Below are 16920 nucleotides of genomic sequence, written 5' to 3'. Positions count from 1 at the left end.
AAAAATCACTTTTAAACACATGAATGCAAGAATTGTTCATTTAAGTCAGCATAGTCGGTTTTAGTAGCACTTAAGTGAGGACCTTGCGTAGGTTCGTGATCAGGATTGAAGTTAAGGTTTTGAATACAAATTGAAGTTTTATGTGATTGTTATTGAAACAACACACAAATTAACTGGTCCATGCGCATATACATTACTTAACTGAATGTATGAAGTCTGTGAAGCAGTGGCGAAGATTAGTGGCAGGTAAAATGGCGGCTAACTGTACCCACGGCTCTTGATGTGCGAATGCTCCATAATATCTCTTCTTGGTGTCGGATTTTCAACGTATTAGAGCCATTCCGTTATTCCGTGAATACCAAATAAGCCAGATCCACAACCGAGGCAAATACCTTTTAATGCAGCTTCCAATTGCCTCTCTTAGCACCGTTAAGGTGCACCGTGTTACGGCTAGCCAGACGCTACATGCCGTTCACACAAAGGAGCCGCTGAGTTCGACTGCTAAACCCACCTTTTACATCGCGCTGTGTTACTTTCGTTGCGGTGGGACTTCCATACAGCGTTTACATGTTCCAAATACAAGTGCCCTAAGCATGAACCAGCATTTAACAAACATACTTTTTTCATAAATACACTCCTGGAAATGGAAAAAAGAACACATTGACACCGGTGTGTCAGACCCACCATACTTGCTCCGGACACTGCGAGAGGGCTGTACAAGCAATGATCACACGCACGGCACAGCGGACACACCAGGAACCGCGGTGTTGGCCGTCGAATGGCGCTAGCTGCGCCGTATTTGTGCACCGCCGCCGTCAGTGTCAGCCAGTTTGCCGTGGCATACGGAGCTCCATCGCAGTCTTCAACACTGGCAGCATGCCGCGACAGCGAGGACGTGAACCGTATGTGCAGTTGACGGACTTTGAGCGAGGGCGTATAGTGGGCATACGGGAGGCCGGGTGGACGTACCGCCGAATTGCTCAACACGTGGATCGTGAGGTCTCCACAGTACATCGATGTTGTCGCCAGTGGTCGGCGGAAGGTGCACGTGCCCGTCGACCTGGGACCGGACCGCAGCGATGCACGTATGCACGCCAAGAAAGTAGGATCCTATGCAGTGCCGTAGGGGACCGCACCGCCACTCAGGCGTGAATGGAGGGACGAATGGAGACGTGTCGTCTTCAGCGATGAGAGTCGCTTCTGCCTTGGTGCCAATGATGGTCGTATGCGTGTTTGGCGCCGTGCAGGTCAGCGCCACAATCAGGACTGCATACGACCGAGGCACACAGGGCCAACACCCAGCATCATGTTGTGGGGAGCGATTTCCTACACTGGCCGTACACCTCTGGTGATCGTCGAGGGGACACTGAATAGTGCACGGTACATCCAAACCGTCATCGAACCCATCGTTCTACCATTCCTAGACAGGCAAGGGAACTTGCTGTTCCAACAGGACAATGCACCTCCGCATGTATCTCGTGCCACCCAACGTGCTCTAGAAGGTGTAAGTCAACTACCCTGGCCAGCAAGATCTCTGGATCTGTCCCCCACTGAGCCTGTTTGGGACTGGATGAAGCGTCGTCTCACGCGGTCTGCACGTCCAGCACGAACGCTGGTCCAACTGAGGCGCCAGGTGGAAATGGCATAGCAAGCCGTTCCATAGGACTACATCCAGCATCTCTACGATCGTCTCCATGGGTGAATAGCAGCCTGCATTGCTGCGAAAGGTGGATATACACTGTCCTAGTGCCGACATTGTGCATGCTCTGTTGCCTGTGTCTATGTGCCTGTGGTTCTGTCAGTGTGATCATGTGATGTATCTGACCCCAGGAATGTGTCAATAAAGTTTCCCCTTGCTGGGACAATGAATTCACGGTGTTCTTATTTCAATTTCCAGGAGTGTATTTCTTCAGGAAAATATTTATACAAATCACATGAGCATTAGAACAAAGCAGAATAAATAATGTGTAAACATCTTTACAAAGAAAATAACATGTTATTAATGCAAATTATATTTGAGGATAACAGTATTCCTCATCATAGTGAATGTAGTTTAGTACTAGAAAAATTCTGCAACATAAGTCTTATCAGATAAACATATAAAGACAGGAAGAACATAAATACACAAGTGTACACAAACACATAGTGGGATAACACAAGGAAATGGCAGGGTTTGATTTACTGCAGTATTTCGTAAACAAAACTTTCTTTACTTCTCGGATATCTCCCTTCATTCTTCATTATTTCCAAAAAGTCCTATCTATACCTGCTTTCTTTACTTTTCTCATACAACCTCTCAGTGCATTTCTTCATATCCATTGCAACTCATTCTCTCATATAGGCTACCCCCTCTAATGCTAACTTAAATCTACTGAGCTCAGATGCTTAACTAAGGGACGAGGCAATGCAGCGGTACAAAAAAATTAATACAAACAGCAATGACAAAAAAATGCAAGTAAGCATAGCGAGCAGCAATAAATGTAATAATTTATATCTAAACATGACAAAGCTGAAGCAGAAAAAATATTACAGTAAAAATGTTTAATACCTATGTCACACCTTAACACTAGAGTGGTGCATCACTAGAACATACGCTATCAGATAAGTTACCAAACCGTAAAAAAATTATTTTTGCAAGTCCTGTAAAGGGAAATGTCTATTTGTGCCCTCTTTTCTAAGGAAGTACATCATAAAATGATTCTTTACTGTGTCTGTAGACAGAAGGTAGTTATATTAGTACATGTATTAAATTTTAATTTAAACAATGCTGCGTTGCAACAAGAAACTAGATATTAAACAAAATAGGCACAGCAAGGCGTGAAACGTCATTCGCTAGCCATAAGGCACTTTATAATGCAGTAAACAATCTTCCAGCTAGCAAGACAATAGACATGAAACGTTTCTCATCATTTCATTTCAGTAAATATCATAAATTAAGAACTCTACAGTGTAATCATGTTTTCAAGTTTGAGGGTGTCGTATTTACAATGCTTTCTACAAAGGAACGTCAATAGCGAGGATAATGGCCTCTTTTTTTTCCACCTGTGCCTCTGACAGGCACACACTAATGGCTTTTTTTTCAGGCGCCTGTCGCGCAGCTGGGTGCCCACGACGCATTACGTGCAGGTGGTCACTTACCTTTCTTACTGAAAAATTTACGACATCAGTTTCCGCTACAGTGACAGTCACATATAAAAATATTTTCACAGGTTGAGAATTTGCGTTACAAATCTGTAGAAACAAAATCCTTTAAATATAATAGTGTCCAAAAAATTTTCATCTGCATTGTAATACATTCACTCATTTACATACATTTCATAACTCTTAAAGTACGATTCTTGGTTTCCAACAACCTTTTGCACAAACCAGAGTCCCTAACCACTACTCATTATTCCTTGTTTTATTACACATATACATATTTGTCGACACTACTTCAATATTTAATCATAAGAAATACATAGCATAATCAAATTCCTCACATACCATCAGCCTATTGATCATAAACATACCACAACAGCGTAATACACATCGTCATCATAACATTATAAAACCTCAGCCAAATCTCAAAATCGTCGTGGCTTCCTATTTCAAAACCTAAAAAAAATCTGTGCTCATGTCAAAAGTATCATCTACCTCAAACGTACTTTAAAAATCATGACCCCATACCAAATACATCATTGTGTAGCTGTCACATAAACTAACCACTGTATCATCTGGTATCTCACAGAAAGTACTTTAAATCCAGAATGTATTTTCAAGTAAACCAAAATGTTGCATTAAAATCTCATTAGCAGTACTGGTAAATGTTCTAAGTATGTGAGCCTTATGGTCGTTACGTAATCGTGAAACTATCAAGCAAGAATGTACACACACAGTAACACTGTGTCCTCTGTTCACTATCACAATGCAGTGGTAATTACTGTATGTTCCGCAGGTTCTAGACTGGACAGTTAACTTCAAAACATTATTGCATGATAACAGATTCTATGTCTGACAAAGCATACTAGTAATGTAAAGTAAAAAGTTATATGGCAAAGACAAAGTTAAAAAGCAGATTATCTTTCAATAAACGGTTTTACATGTGAAATGTAGTACAATCCTTTACTCTTCCTAGTGCTCAGAGTTAACCTGAACGCAATTATCATGCGGTATACGTCGGTAAAGAATAATGGAATTTTTCTCAAGGTTAGCGTCTATGTTATTCTTCTCTGAGCCAGCTGGCGCATGTGGCTGCCTGCGGTACAAGTCATTGTCTGCCTCTTTGTTGGCGAGTGTCGTTATTGGGATTTGGAGACCTAACTTCTACAAATTCACCTTGTCGAGAGGGCCCTGCTCTGTTTGATTCCCGCCAGTTCTGCAGCAATTCAGGTCTGTCGTTACGATCATATCGTCTGTCGTCATGTCGGTAGATTCCATAGTTTCTTTCTTGTCGGTCACGTGGTGGAGAATTTCTCTCTGAATCGTAACTGCGCGCTGGACCGTTGCGTCTAAAGTTATTCTGTCTCCCTTGATAGTAATTATTTTGGTTCCCATATTGTCTGTTTCTCTGATTGTCTCTGTGATAGTCACTACCGCGGAGAGGTGACCTTTATCTGTAATTATTACTACTCTGCCAACGGTTGTCGTACGGGTGGTGTCTGTTTTGGTCACGATTTGTATTGTGAGAATAGCCTTGTCGTGTCCAGTTATTATTTCTTTCATCGCGGACTTGCGACGGATGTGACCTGTAATTGTTGTGTTCCTGTTTTCGCGTTCCGCGATTGTCAGTGTCAATTTCTAATTCTTGTAAGAGTTCATGAAAAGCTTCAGTGTCGTCTTTGCAACGGCCTGCCAAAATAATATGCCGTAAATGTTCAGGCAATTTGATTAAGCAAATGCGGATGAGTTCTGACGGGCTGTATGGGTTTGACAGGTACTGATTCTTGTGCAACATGTCTTCAAAATATTTCACAAGACTGGAAAATTCAGATTGTTCAAAATGTTTCATCATCATGATGCCATGTTTTACTCGGTCTTCTGTGGCTTGAGACGAATATGCTGAGAGGAAGGCATGGTAAAATTCTCCTTCACTGTGGCAATCGTGAATGACCGATCGCATTCTTACAGCTGGTTCATTCTCTAAGTAGCCACACATAAATTCTAATCTGTGGTCTAGTGACCAGTTGGGAGGAAAACAATGAGAGAATTGATGGAGCCACACTTGTGGATGAATGTCGTTGCCAGAATTCCTAAATGTTTTGAATTTATGTGTAGTAATGAACAGCTTATAGTCAAAATCATCGTGTCGGCGGGTCGCATATCGGTCATTGTTACGTCGTTTCGGCGGTTCCATCTCAAAATTCGGTGTACTTTGCCAATTTCTTTCATATTCTCCAAAGTGCCCTATGTTGTTATTTTTTGGCAGTTCCGTATTTTTAAGTCCCTCTTCCCGTATTGGAGTGCGAGTGTCCTCTGAAATACATAATTCTTGTATTACCTGTGTCAACTGATCTTGTACTTCCCGGATTTCTCTTTGGTGTTGCGTATTAATTTGATTCTGATTTTGTTTGAATTTCCTAATTTGTTCGAACTCTTCTGTGTCATTAAAGACTACTGGTTTTGTGTCATTCAGATTATCATCTACCTTCGTACATAAATTATTTAGCTGATCCGAAAGTTCAACTACTTTTTCTGATAATGAACTAATGTCCTCCATGTGTCTTTCTGAACCAATTTTCAGAGTATCTACTGTGTCCTTTAAGTTCACTTGAGTTTTTGCAAGTTGCGTAACCGAATCGGTAGATGCAACTGAGTCAATTTTAGCTTGCAAGGTCTCATGATTTTCATGAACAATTGTTTGCAGTTCTTTTATGGCTGCTTCGTGATTCTGTAATGCATGTTCATGCCGCGAAAAAATAGGTTGGAAATGCTCACGTCATTACAGCCTTTTTGACATTTCGATTCGATTTTATGTATTTCAGTAGTTAAATCTTCACGTGTTTGTTCAAGCGTATGTTCCACTGAGTCTAACTTTTGAAGCTTTTGCTCCATTGCGTCTAACTATTGCTGTGTTTGTCTCTGATTTTGTTCCATTGTGTCTAACTTTTGAAGATTTTGTTCCATTGTGTCTAAATTTAGAAGCTTTTGCTGTGTTTGTCTCTGATTTTGTTCCATTGTGTCTAACTTTTGAAGCTTTAGTTGTGTTTGTCTCTGATTTTGTTCCATTGTGTCTAACTTTTGAAGATTTTGTCCCATTTGTTTCTGATTTTGTTCAAGCGTTGTGTCTAACTTTTGTAGCCTTTGTCCCATTTGTTGCATTAACTGTAATAACAGTGCACTGATGTCTGAAACATGTTCCTCAGTGCTTTTCGGCAGTGCATTTGAACCGGCAATATTCGCATTTTGAAAAGCAGAAAATGTGTCTTGATTTATTTGAGAAAATGGTGAGGACGCAAAATCTGAATCTACAGTATTTGCAAGATTGTGTCCTGTCATTTCGGAATCCTGAGGCGAGCTGTTGCCGACCGATCAATCGATAATGCTTCCCTGTTCACTAATTGTTTCACTCCCTACACCATTGTTTGCAGCCTGCTCCTTTTACCTATGCACAATTACCAAATTACTACTTTGAACATTAGTTAATTCATTACATGGTGGCGCTAACACACTGCTTTCGTCTTCACTGTCATTTCTCAGTTTACTTTGGAGCCTAGTATTACGTTTTTCACACGCCATTATTGTCACAATATTTCACACAATACCACAGAAAAGCACAATTTGAAGAGCAAAAATAAGAAAACACATTAACATAGCACTGAAAATAATATCTAGTTAATTGCAAGCGCAGCTGCGAAATACTTCGTGTAAAACTACATGCATGCCACAACTATTTTACTGTACAACAATGAAAGACTGCAACTACAGAGGAAATTCTCTCTATGATTATGTGCTAGCCATAAAAAAAATCTACATTAATTACACAAACTACAAGAAAAAATCAGAAGATTCCAGTGAGGTATCCTGGCAGGGTCGCCATATGAAACGTCCCCTTAGAACAATTATACAAGACTGTGCTTAAACTGACACACAATATTTTTAGCGCTACGCAATCTGACTTCCAAAAATCCCTACGAAAGAATGGCCCTGACTAACATTAACCTATACGTTTCACAAATCACTTACCTCACAAAAATCTTCGTTACTCAAGCTACTGCAATACAGCGAGCGCCACTACTGCCAGCTAAATAAAAGATTCAAACTACGGAAGTCACTAACTTCTGATAGGCACAGTTAGCAAATGAAAGATTTTAATAGAGAACAAACAATTGATTTACCTTGATAGTCATAATATAGATATATATCAGTTCATGACATCCATTCCTACAAATTTCAAAACTCCGCCATCTCTCTCCCCACGTCCACCACTGCTGGCGGCTCACCTCCAACTGCGCAACGCTACGCGCTGTTAGCATCCAGCTGCCTCTGCTCAACACTACAATGGCAGACAACAATGGAAACTAAACACACACTGCGCATAGTACAGCCAGTGATTTTTCATACCGAGCGCTAAGCGGCGTTACCAATAAGAAAACCTAAACAGCCTACTTACAACACAAGTTTCTGATAGGTTGTACAAATAGTCATTGTCGTAAGGCTGTTCGTTATTGGCGTAATGTAAAAACCGCAAGATATGTTGACATCGGTCTTTAGGAAGCAGTTTAGAAAATATTGGTGTATGAATAATGGTGCATAGGTCAAACTTCCACACAAGTCCAGCTTAGTGAAGCGGAGAAATACGAGGCGAGGCGAAACTGCTGCAGCACTCCACCAGCTGGGCGGCACATCCGCTACCGACTTCTACAGAAGTTCACCGTAGCGTAAGAGTTAACTGAGCGATCTGAGAGGCGAACTGTACAGTTCCGTCCCTCGCTCCAGGCTGAATAGACAGCCAGAATCCCTTCCTTTCGTAGCGCTCTTTCGGCGGTAACCAGAGATGCAGGAAGTGTTTCGTCTGAACATCATATTGTAATTTTAACAAGCTTTGTTATAAAAGTTAGGTCATAAATAGGTGGGTTAACACCATAATATTGTGTATTATTATTAATACTGTAATAAGGTACTTCGGTTAGTCTTCTTGAGACGTCCCATTTCTTTGACAACCATGGAGATCAGAGTATGAAAGGAAGACAAACGTTGGAGGTGACGGAAGAATGAATGCTAGTATTACTTCGTGTAAACTATTGAGCTAATTATTCTGTTGTCTAATGTGATCATTAGAAGTCCACAAGCCATATCATTACGATGCTAAAAGGAGAACGTCTTCCTTCAACGAGCGAGGTAGTGCAGCGATTAGGACACTGGATTCGCATTCTGGAGGATGAAGGTTCAAACTTGCGTCCCGCGATCCTGATTTAGGTTTTTCGTGACCTCCCTAAATCGTTTCACCAAAAGGCCGGGGTGGTTTCTTAGAAAAGGTACTGCCGATTTCCTTCCTCATCCCTCCATTATCTGACTTGTGCTCCGTCTCTAATGACCTCATTGTCGACGGGACATAAAAAGCTAATCTCATCCTAACTTCGCCCCCCCCCCATCTTACCAGTTTCTGGACAGAAATAATCCACATCCAATTATTTAACAAATTTGATAAAACGGCAGACAAATGATTTCAAAAGCTTTGTCTTCCTTAGACACGCTGGAATCGTCCGAGGGGAAAACCTGCCTGTTTCTATTCAAAAAGTGGCGCGTTTCCCTGTAACAAATACGCCACCAGTGGAAGCCGGTTTTTTAATGCCTGCCGACCTCGATAAACCCATCCGCTGTTCTTGTTGTGGTCTTCAGTCCAGAGACTGGTTTGATACAACTCTCCACTCTACTCTATCCTGTGCAGGCTCCTTCATCTCCCAGTACCGACTGCAACCTACATCCTTCTGAATCTGCTTAGTGTATTCGTCTCTTGGTCTCCCTCTATGATTTTTACCCACCAAGCTGCATTCCAATACTAAAATGGTGATCCCTTGATGCCTCAGAACATGACCTACCAACCGATCTCATCTTCTAGTCAAGTTGCGTCACAAATTTCTCTTTTCCGCAATTCTATTCAATACCTCCGCATTAGTTATGTGTTCTACCCATATAATCTTCAGCAATCTTCTGTAGCACCACATTTCGATAGCTTCGGTTCTCTTCTTGTATAAACTATTTATCGTCCATGTTTCACTTCCATACACGGCTACATTACACACAAATACTTTCAAAAACAACTTCCTGACATTTAAATCCATACTAGATGTTAACAAATTTCTCTTCCTTAGAAACGCTTTCCTTGCCATTGCCAGTCTACATTTTATATCCCCTCTACTTCGAGCATCATCAGTTATTTTGCTCCCCAAACAGCAAAACTCCTTTACTACTTTAAGTGTCTCATTTCCTAATCTAATTCCCTCAGCATCACCCGACTTAATTCGACTACATTCCATTATCCTTGTTTTGCTTTTGTTGATGTTCATCTGGTGTCATCATTTCAAGACACTGTCCGTTCCGTTCAACTGCTCTTCCAAGTCCTTTGCTATCTCTGACAGAATTACAATGTCATCGGAGAACCTCAAAGTTTTTATTTCTTCTCCATGGATTTTAATACCTACTCCGAATTTTTCTTTTGTTTTCTTTACTGGTTGCTCAGTACACAGATTGAATAACATCGGGGATATGTTACTACCCTATCTCACTCCCTCCTCAACCACTGCTTTCCGTTCGTGTCCCTCGACTCGTATAACTGCCATTTGGTTTCTGTACAAATTGTAAATAGTCTTTCGCTTCCAGTATTTTACCCCTGCCACCATCAGAATTAGATAGAGAGTATTCTAGTTAACATTGTCAAAAAAAGCTTTCTCTAAATCTACAAATGCTAGAAACGTAGGTTTGCCTTCCATTAATCTATCTTCTAAGATAAGGCGTAGGGTCAGTATTACCTCACGTGTTCCAACATTTCTACGGAATCCAAAATGATCTTCCCCGAGGTCGGCTTCTACCAGTTTTTCCATTCGTCTGTAAGGAATTCGTGTTACTATTTTGCAGTCGTGGCTTATTAAACTGATACTTCGGTAATTTTCACCTGCTTTCTTTGGGAATGGAATTATTATATTCTTCTTGAAGTCTGAGGGAATTTCGCCTGTCTCATACTTCTTGTTCAGCAGATGGCAGAGTTCTGTCAGGGCTGGCTCTCCCAAGGCTATCAATAGTTCTAATGGAATGTTGTCTACTCCCGGGGCCTTGTTTCGACTTAGATCTTTCAGTGCTGTGTGAAACTCTTCACGCAGTATCGTATCTCCCATTTAATCTTCATCTACATGCTCTTCCATTTCCATAATATTGTCCGCCAGTACATCGCCCTTGTATAGACCCTCTATATACTCCTTCCATCTGTCTGCTTTCCCTTCTTTGCTTAGAACTGGGTTTCCATCTGAGCTCTTGGTATTCATACAAGTGATTCTCTTTTCTCCAAAGGTCTCTTTAATTTTTACGTAGGCAGTACGTAACTTACCACTTGTGATATATGCCTTTAAATTCTTACATTTGTCGTCCATCCATTTTATCGTCTAGCCAATTTGCACTTTCTGTCGATCTCATTTTTATGACGGTTGTATTTCTTTTTTCCTGCTTCACTTACTGCATTTTATATTTTCTTCTTTCCTCAATTAAATTCAATATTTCTTCTGTTAACCAAGTATTTCTACTAGCCCTCGTCTTTTTACCTACTTGATCCTCTGCTGCCTTCACTATTTCATCTCTCAAAGCTATCCACTATTCATCTACTGTATTTCTTTCCCCCATTATTTTCAATCGATCCCTAATGCTCTCCCTGAAACTCTCTACAACCTTTGGTTCTGTCAGTTTATGCAGGTCTCGTCTCCTTAAATTCCCATCTTTTTGCAGTTTCTTCAGTTTTAATCCACAGTTCATAACCAATAGATTGTGGTCAGAGTCCACATCTGCCCCTGGAAATGTCTTACAATTTAAAACCTGGTTCCTAAATCTCTGTCTTAACATTATATAATCTATCTGAAACCTTCCAGTATCTCCAGGCCTCTTCCATGTATACAACCTTACTTTATGATTCTTGAACCAAGTGTTATCTATGATTAAGTTACGCTCTGTGCAATATTCTTCTAGGTGGCTTCCTCTTTCATTCCTTACTCCCATTCCATATTCACATACTACGTTTCCTTCTATTCCTTCTCCTACTATCGAACTCCAGTCATCCACGACTATTAATTTTTCGTCTCCCTTTCCTATCTGAATAATTGCTTTTATCTCATCATACATCTCATCGACCATCCAACTTATAGTAAGAAACAAGGCAGTTCTGTCGGCATTGGAAGACGGTGGATAGGATGACAGTTTAACCACTCATTCAGGGCACAAGTAATAGAAGAACGAATTCTCTGTTATGTTCGCACTTTTCTCACCAGTCTCTGGCGGCTCCATTCACATACGTTTTGCAGATGTGATACCATCACTGCAGATTCAGGCAGACAGAGAAGCTTTCGTGAAATGGGAAGTTAGCACAGTATAGGACACCAGTGCTTGGTGTTCGATAATGCCACTAAGTACAAGCGATCGCCAGGATTAAATCGCAGTGGTTTCGGGCTCATGAAGCTTGTGCTACAACTGACTCTGCTCTGGAGGAGAGCACGCCAGGCTTGGGTCACATATTCGAAGCCCTACAGATAGAATATTCAGTAGGGAATACTGCGACTAGTTACCAGCCCTTATTCTTCATAATTCTACACAATTTTAGGCAAAGATACGTCCCTCTGTAGCTCGTCATATGCCTTTCTCGACACTATTTTCAATTATTTACCAAATCTTGTTCAGATTCAGTAATGATTTAATATTCATATTTGTAAAATATTTCTGTTAATTCCTAAATACCCTATGGTGCTAGCTGACTTGTGATTTCTTAACCTTCTTAATCTAGATAGCGACAAAACAATTTCATCCAAATCTTTAGATAGCAATAAAAATTGCAAATGGGTAAGAGTAATTATTTGACTATTAAGGTGCGTTGTATGAAAGTGCAGTGTGTGTTTTTTTGGGATATGTCCGAAAGAGCAGAAACCGCTTGGGATCCTTACCTGTGATACATATTATGGAAGCTGAACGGAGAAGAGGAAGAAAGGTAAATAAAGAAGCTAATGATATCAGCTACATCAGGACGTTCTGCAGAATCAGGGCGACGAGTGAAAATGTGTGCTGGTCTGGGACTCGAGCACAAGATCTTCTACTAACCTGGCCACCTAGCGCCACATATCCGGAGTCCCTTTCCATGTCTTCCAAGATTGCTTATTTTAGATTCCAGCTGGAGATCTAACATAAATGTGCAACCGCTCTGAACATTGTGGATCATTACCCGCCGAAGAAAATCAATTAGATGACTGTGTGTGTGGTGTCTGTTATTTCCATGGAGGACATGGATGGAAACAGGGGATAAGAGGCGCTAGGTGAAAATGTGAGTCGCCCGGGGAGCATGCCGAGATAGCACGCCATTGCTTAACCCAACTGCCTAGCATTCAGAAGATCACGGGTTCGAGTCCTGGTCTGGCAAATATTTCCACTAGTCGCTGCTGATTCTGCGCACGGCCCCAATGCAGCTGATATCATCAGTTCCCTCCCTTTTCCTTTCTTCTCCCAACCCCTTCAATTTACATAATATGTGTCACAACTGGAGATCCTGTATGGTCTCTGTTCTTTCGTACACGTCTGAAAGAACAGACACAACCCATTCATATCATTGATTCCCCTCGATGGGCAATAAATCCAGAATATTCAGTGCGGACGCACATTTACGTTCAACATCCATTGGGAACCTAAAATTAGCGAGCAAGGATGACGTGGACAGGGACTGTGGAGAATTGGTTCTAGGCTGGAATGTGAGACTGTAGCAACATAGTAAGATATTATGTAATTTTTTTTCTTCTGATTAATTATCCTTTGCATAAAGTGTACTTTCTTTTATATTTGCTCTTTGATACGTTGTACTATGTTTTTCTCTTTACTGATTAATTGCTTTGATTGTATTAAGAAATGGATGTTTTTGGTTAAATAATTTTGTATTGATTTGTTAATATGGGTAAATGCAATGTTTGCTTAAAAATGTTTACCTGCTACTTTGTAACTGCTGGTCCATACTTAGGGCTCTTGGTCCATGTTATAGTAAAAGAAGGAGTGATTCCCCTCTAAAGCGGAAGTTATTTAGCTCGCACAGATTGCGGTAGGTGCGAGTGAAAAGGTGGACATGAGAGTCAGTCGGAGGCCAGCTACCGTTCAGTTGGCAGCTAGTGATTGGAAGGTGTATTGTGCAGGTGCCGAGTGAGGCTTTTAGTGCTTGGATTTATTACGCCAAAGACGCGGGTGGACGAATGGATTGCATACTATGCTCTGTCGCATGAAAGTATTATAAAATCTGACGATCGTCACCATGAAGAAAATTACAGAGGATTTCAGTTCCAACGGCAAGTCCATCTGCCATCATATAATCGCCACCAATATTACGCAATCACTGTAATAGAGAGGAGGAATCATAGATTTATTTCTTTAAAAGATTTTTTCATATTTCTATGCCTAATTAGGCTGTCGTCCGTATTCTATTTCATTTGAATAAACGTAATTAGCTGAAACGTTATCTAAATTGGTTCTGATATTTTGTGTGTTTATACATGACTTTAATTTCAAGTCCGATAAGCAAAATCCTTTAGGTATTTCACGGTTAAACCTGTAAAAATCCTCCCAGAGGGTAACATTAGCTACGTATACACTACTGGCTATTAAAATTGCTACTCCAAGAAGAAATGCAGATGATAAACGGGGATTCATTGGACAAATATATTATACTAGAACTGACATATGATTACATCTTCACGCAATTTGGGAGCATAGATCGTGAGAAATGATTACTCAGAACAACCACCTCTGGCCGTAATAACGGCATTGATACGCCTGGGCATTGTGTCAAACAGAGCTTGGATGGCGTGTATATGTACATCTGCCCATGCATCTTCAACACGATACCACAGTTCATAAAGAGTAGTGACTGGCGTATTCTGACGAGCCAGTTGCTCGGCAACCATTGACCAGACGTTTTCAATTGATGAGAGATATGGAGAAAGTGCTGGCCAGGGCAGTAGTCGAACATTTTCTGTATCCAGAAAGGCCCGTACAGGACCTGAAACATGCGGTCGTGCGTTATGCTGCTGAAATGTAGGGTTTCGCAGGGAGCGAATGAAGGGTAGGGCCACGGGTCGTAACACATCTGAAATGTAACGTCCACTGTTCAAAGTGCCGTCAATTCGAACAACAGGTGACCGAGACGTGTAACCAATCGCACCCCATGCCATCACTCTGGGTGATACGCCAGTATGGCGATGATGAATACACGCTTCCAATGTGCGTTCACCGCGATGTCGCCAAACACGGATGTGACCATCATGATGCTGTAAACAGAACCTGGATTCATCCGAAATAATGACGTTTTGCCATTCATGCACCCAGGTTCGTCGTTGAGTACACCATCGCAGGCGCTCTAGTCTGTGATGCAGCGTCAAGGGTAACCACAGACATGGTCTCCGAGCTGATAGTCCATGCTGCTGCAAACGTCGTCGAACTGTTCGAGCAAATGGTTGTTGTCTTGCAAACGTCCCCATCTGTTGATTCAGGGATCGAGACGTGGCTGCACGATCCGTTACAGCCATGCGTATAATATGCCTGTCATCTCGACTGCCAGTGATACGAGGCCGTTGGTATCCAGCACGGCGTTCCGTATTACCCTCCTGAACCCGCCGATTCCATATTCTGCTAACAGTCATTGGACCTCGACCAACGCGCGCAGCAATGTCGCAATACGATAAACCGCAATCGTGATAGGCTACAATCCGACGTTTTTCAAAGTCGGAAAAGTGATGGTACGCATTTCTCCTTCTTATACGAGGCATCACAAAAACGTTTCACCAGGCAACGCTGGTCAACTGCTGCTTGTGTATGAGAAATCGGTTGGAAACTTTCCTTGTGTGAGCACGTTCTAGGTGTTGCCACCGGCGCCAGCCTTGTGTGAATGCTGTGAAAAGATAATCATTTGCATATCACAACATGTTCTTGCTGTCGGTTAAATTTCGCGTCTGTAGCACGTCATCTTCATGGTAGCAATTTTAATGGCCAGTTATGTAAATATCTAAATTGGTTACAAATGTTATATCTGTATAGCAAACGGTGCAGTGTAAGTGCTATACGTGGCTTTTCCCGTGACAGGACTAGTAGTTCTGTTGGGGCACCGTGCTTAGTAAACCAAACTTGGTAATTGATAGCAAACACTCGTACGCAGTTAGTGTTATAAGCCGGTCAAGGAGCATGCTGAGACAGGCTGTGGATTTTCGATAAAGATCTTGTCAGGGTGGCGCAGTGGTTAACGCAATTGCACTGTAAGTAGGATATACTGGGTTGTAGTCCTGATATGGCACACATTTTCGTTCTTCGCCGCTGACCCCTCACAAAGTCCCGATGCAGCTGATGTCATTAAATCCTTTCCTTTTCTTTCCTTTCTCCTCTCTCCCTCTTTAGTTTGCATAATATTTTAAGGTGCGGTATCTCTGCTCCCCTTACTGGCAGTCCTTTGTTTTCTGTATCGCGATTCAGGTAAGACGTCAAGATTTCCCTTGTATCAAATTCCGCACTAGAGGACAAAAATAAACTGATAACCCTCCGTTGTTTTTCTAGAATTAAGTCTCATCCAGTGTGAAATAGGCTACTTCTCACATTGGCTTACCTGAGAGAAGCGTTCTTCAGAATCCCCCACGTTTCCATGTTTTATAGTGACCGTTGCACTGTTGGCTTGTTGTTTTTGGAAGCACCTTTGCCTGACAGAATCAATGTAAATCACGATGGTATAAATTCCAGAATGAGAACGAGATTTTCACTCTGCAGCGGAGTGTGCGCTGCTATAAAACTTCCTGGCAGATTAAAACTGTGTGCCGGATCAAGACTCGAACTCGGGACCTTTGCTTTTCGCGGGCAAGTGCTCTACCAACTTTTTTTTAAATCTCATTTTGTTCGCTTTTTGTTCGTTGCATCTGCTCGGTGCGAACGTCGTAAGACATCCACTGCAGTTCTTTGTTGATCGATTAACTTATTATTTTTTTTTTATTACAGGGGGCAGCTAACCCTCTGACCGAACACGCTGAGCTACCGTGCCGGCATTGTGCTGCCCCTGTGAGAATCGAACTCACGACCCCTGGTTTACAAGACCAGTGCTCTGCCCCTGAGCTAAGGAGGCACCAAATGAGCTACCCGAGCACAACTAACGCCCCGTCCTCACAGCTTTACTTCTGCCAGCTGTGAGGGCGGGGCGTTAGTCATGCTTGGGTAGCTCAGTTGGTAGAGCACTTGCCCACGAAAGGCAAATCTCCCGAGTTCGAGTCTCGGTCCGGCACACAGTTTTAATCTGCCAGGAAGTTTCATGGTATAAATTATTCGTGTGAATGTCGCGAATCGGTTGACGAGCGCACTTAGCTATGTCTCAGTCGCGTCGTAAAAGAAGTTGTTAGGGAGCAGTGGGTGGTGACCAAACGCCGTCCGAGTAGCAGACAGGTAGCGGGCGCGGCCGCCAGCTGGTCCCCGGCTAGAACAATAGTTACCGTTACGGGGCGCAAGCGTATCTGGCAGAAACATCGCGGCACACCTAGCATTGTACGGCGCGAGCCGACTCACAACGGAAGCGCCAGCCCGCCTCTGCCCTTGAGAGCTGCGGCGCCGACTCAAAGCCGCGACGCACCGGCCGCTGCTCCCGTCATGCCGACGGTGGCTGATACATGGCCATTCCTGCAGTGAGAATTTGGGGCTCACCAGTTCTCAGACGGCACGAGACTCGCTGCTTGGGAGTTGTCATCGATGAAA

The 16920-nt window shown here is 42.3% G+C and overlaps 1 non-coding gene across 1 annotated transcript; it reads right to left on the bottom strand.

Moving 5' to 3' along the window:
• Positions 1 to 16226: 16226 nt before the first annotated feature.
• On the bottom strand, positions 16227 to 16300 carry Trnat-ugu (transfer RNA threonine (anticodon UGU)). The gene has a single exon. It is a non-coding gene; the product is annotated as a tRNA-Thr (tRNA).
• Positions 16301 to 16920: the final 620 nt, after the last annotated feature.

This window comes from Schistocerca gregaria, chromosome 1, assembly GCF_023897955.1.
Source record: "Schistocerca gregaria isolate iqSchGreg1 chromosome 1, iqSchGreg1.2, whole genome shotgun sequence".
Classification (NCBI taxonomy): Eukaryota; Metazoa; Arthropoda; class Insecta; order Orthoptera; family Acrididae; genus Schistocerca; species Schistocerca gregaria.
The sequence above is the reverse complement of the archived record's forward strand: the minus strand, read 5'-3'. Positions and strand labels throughout refer to the sequence as shown.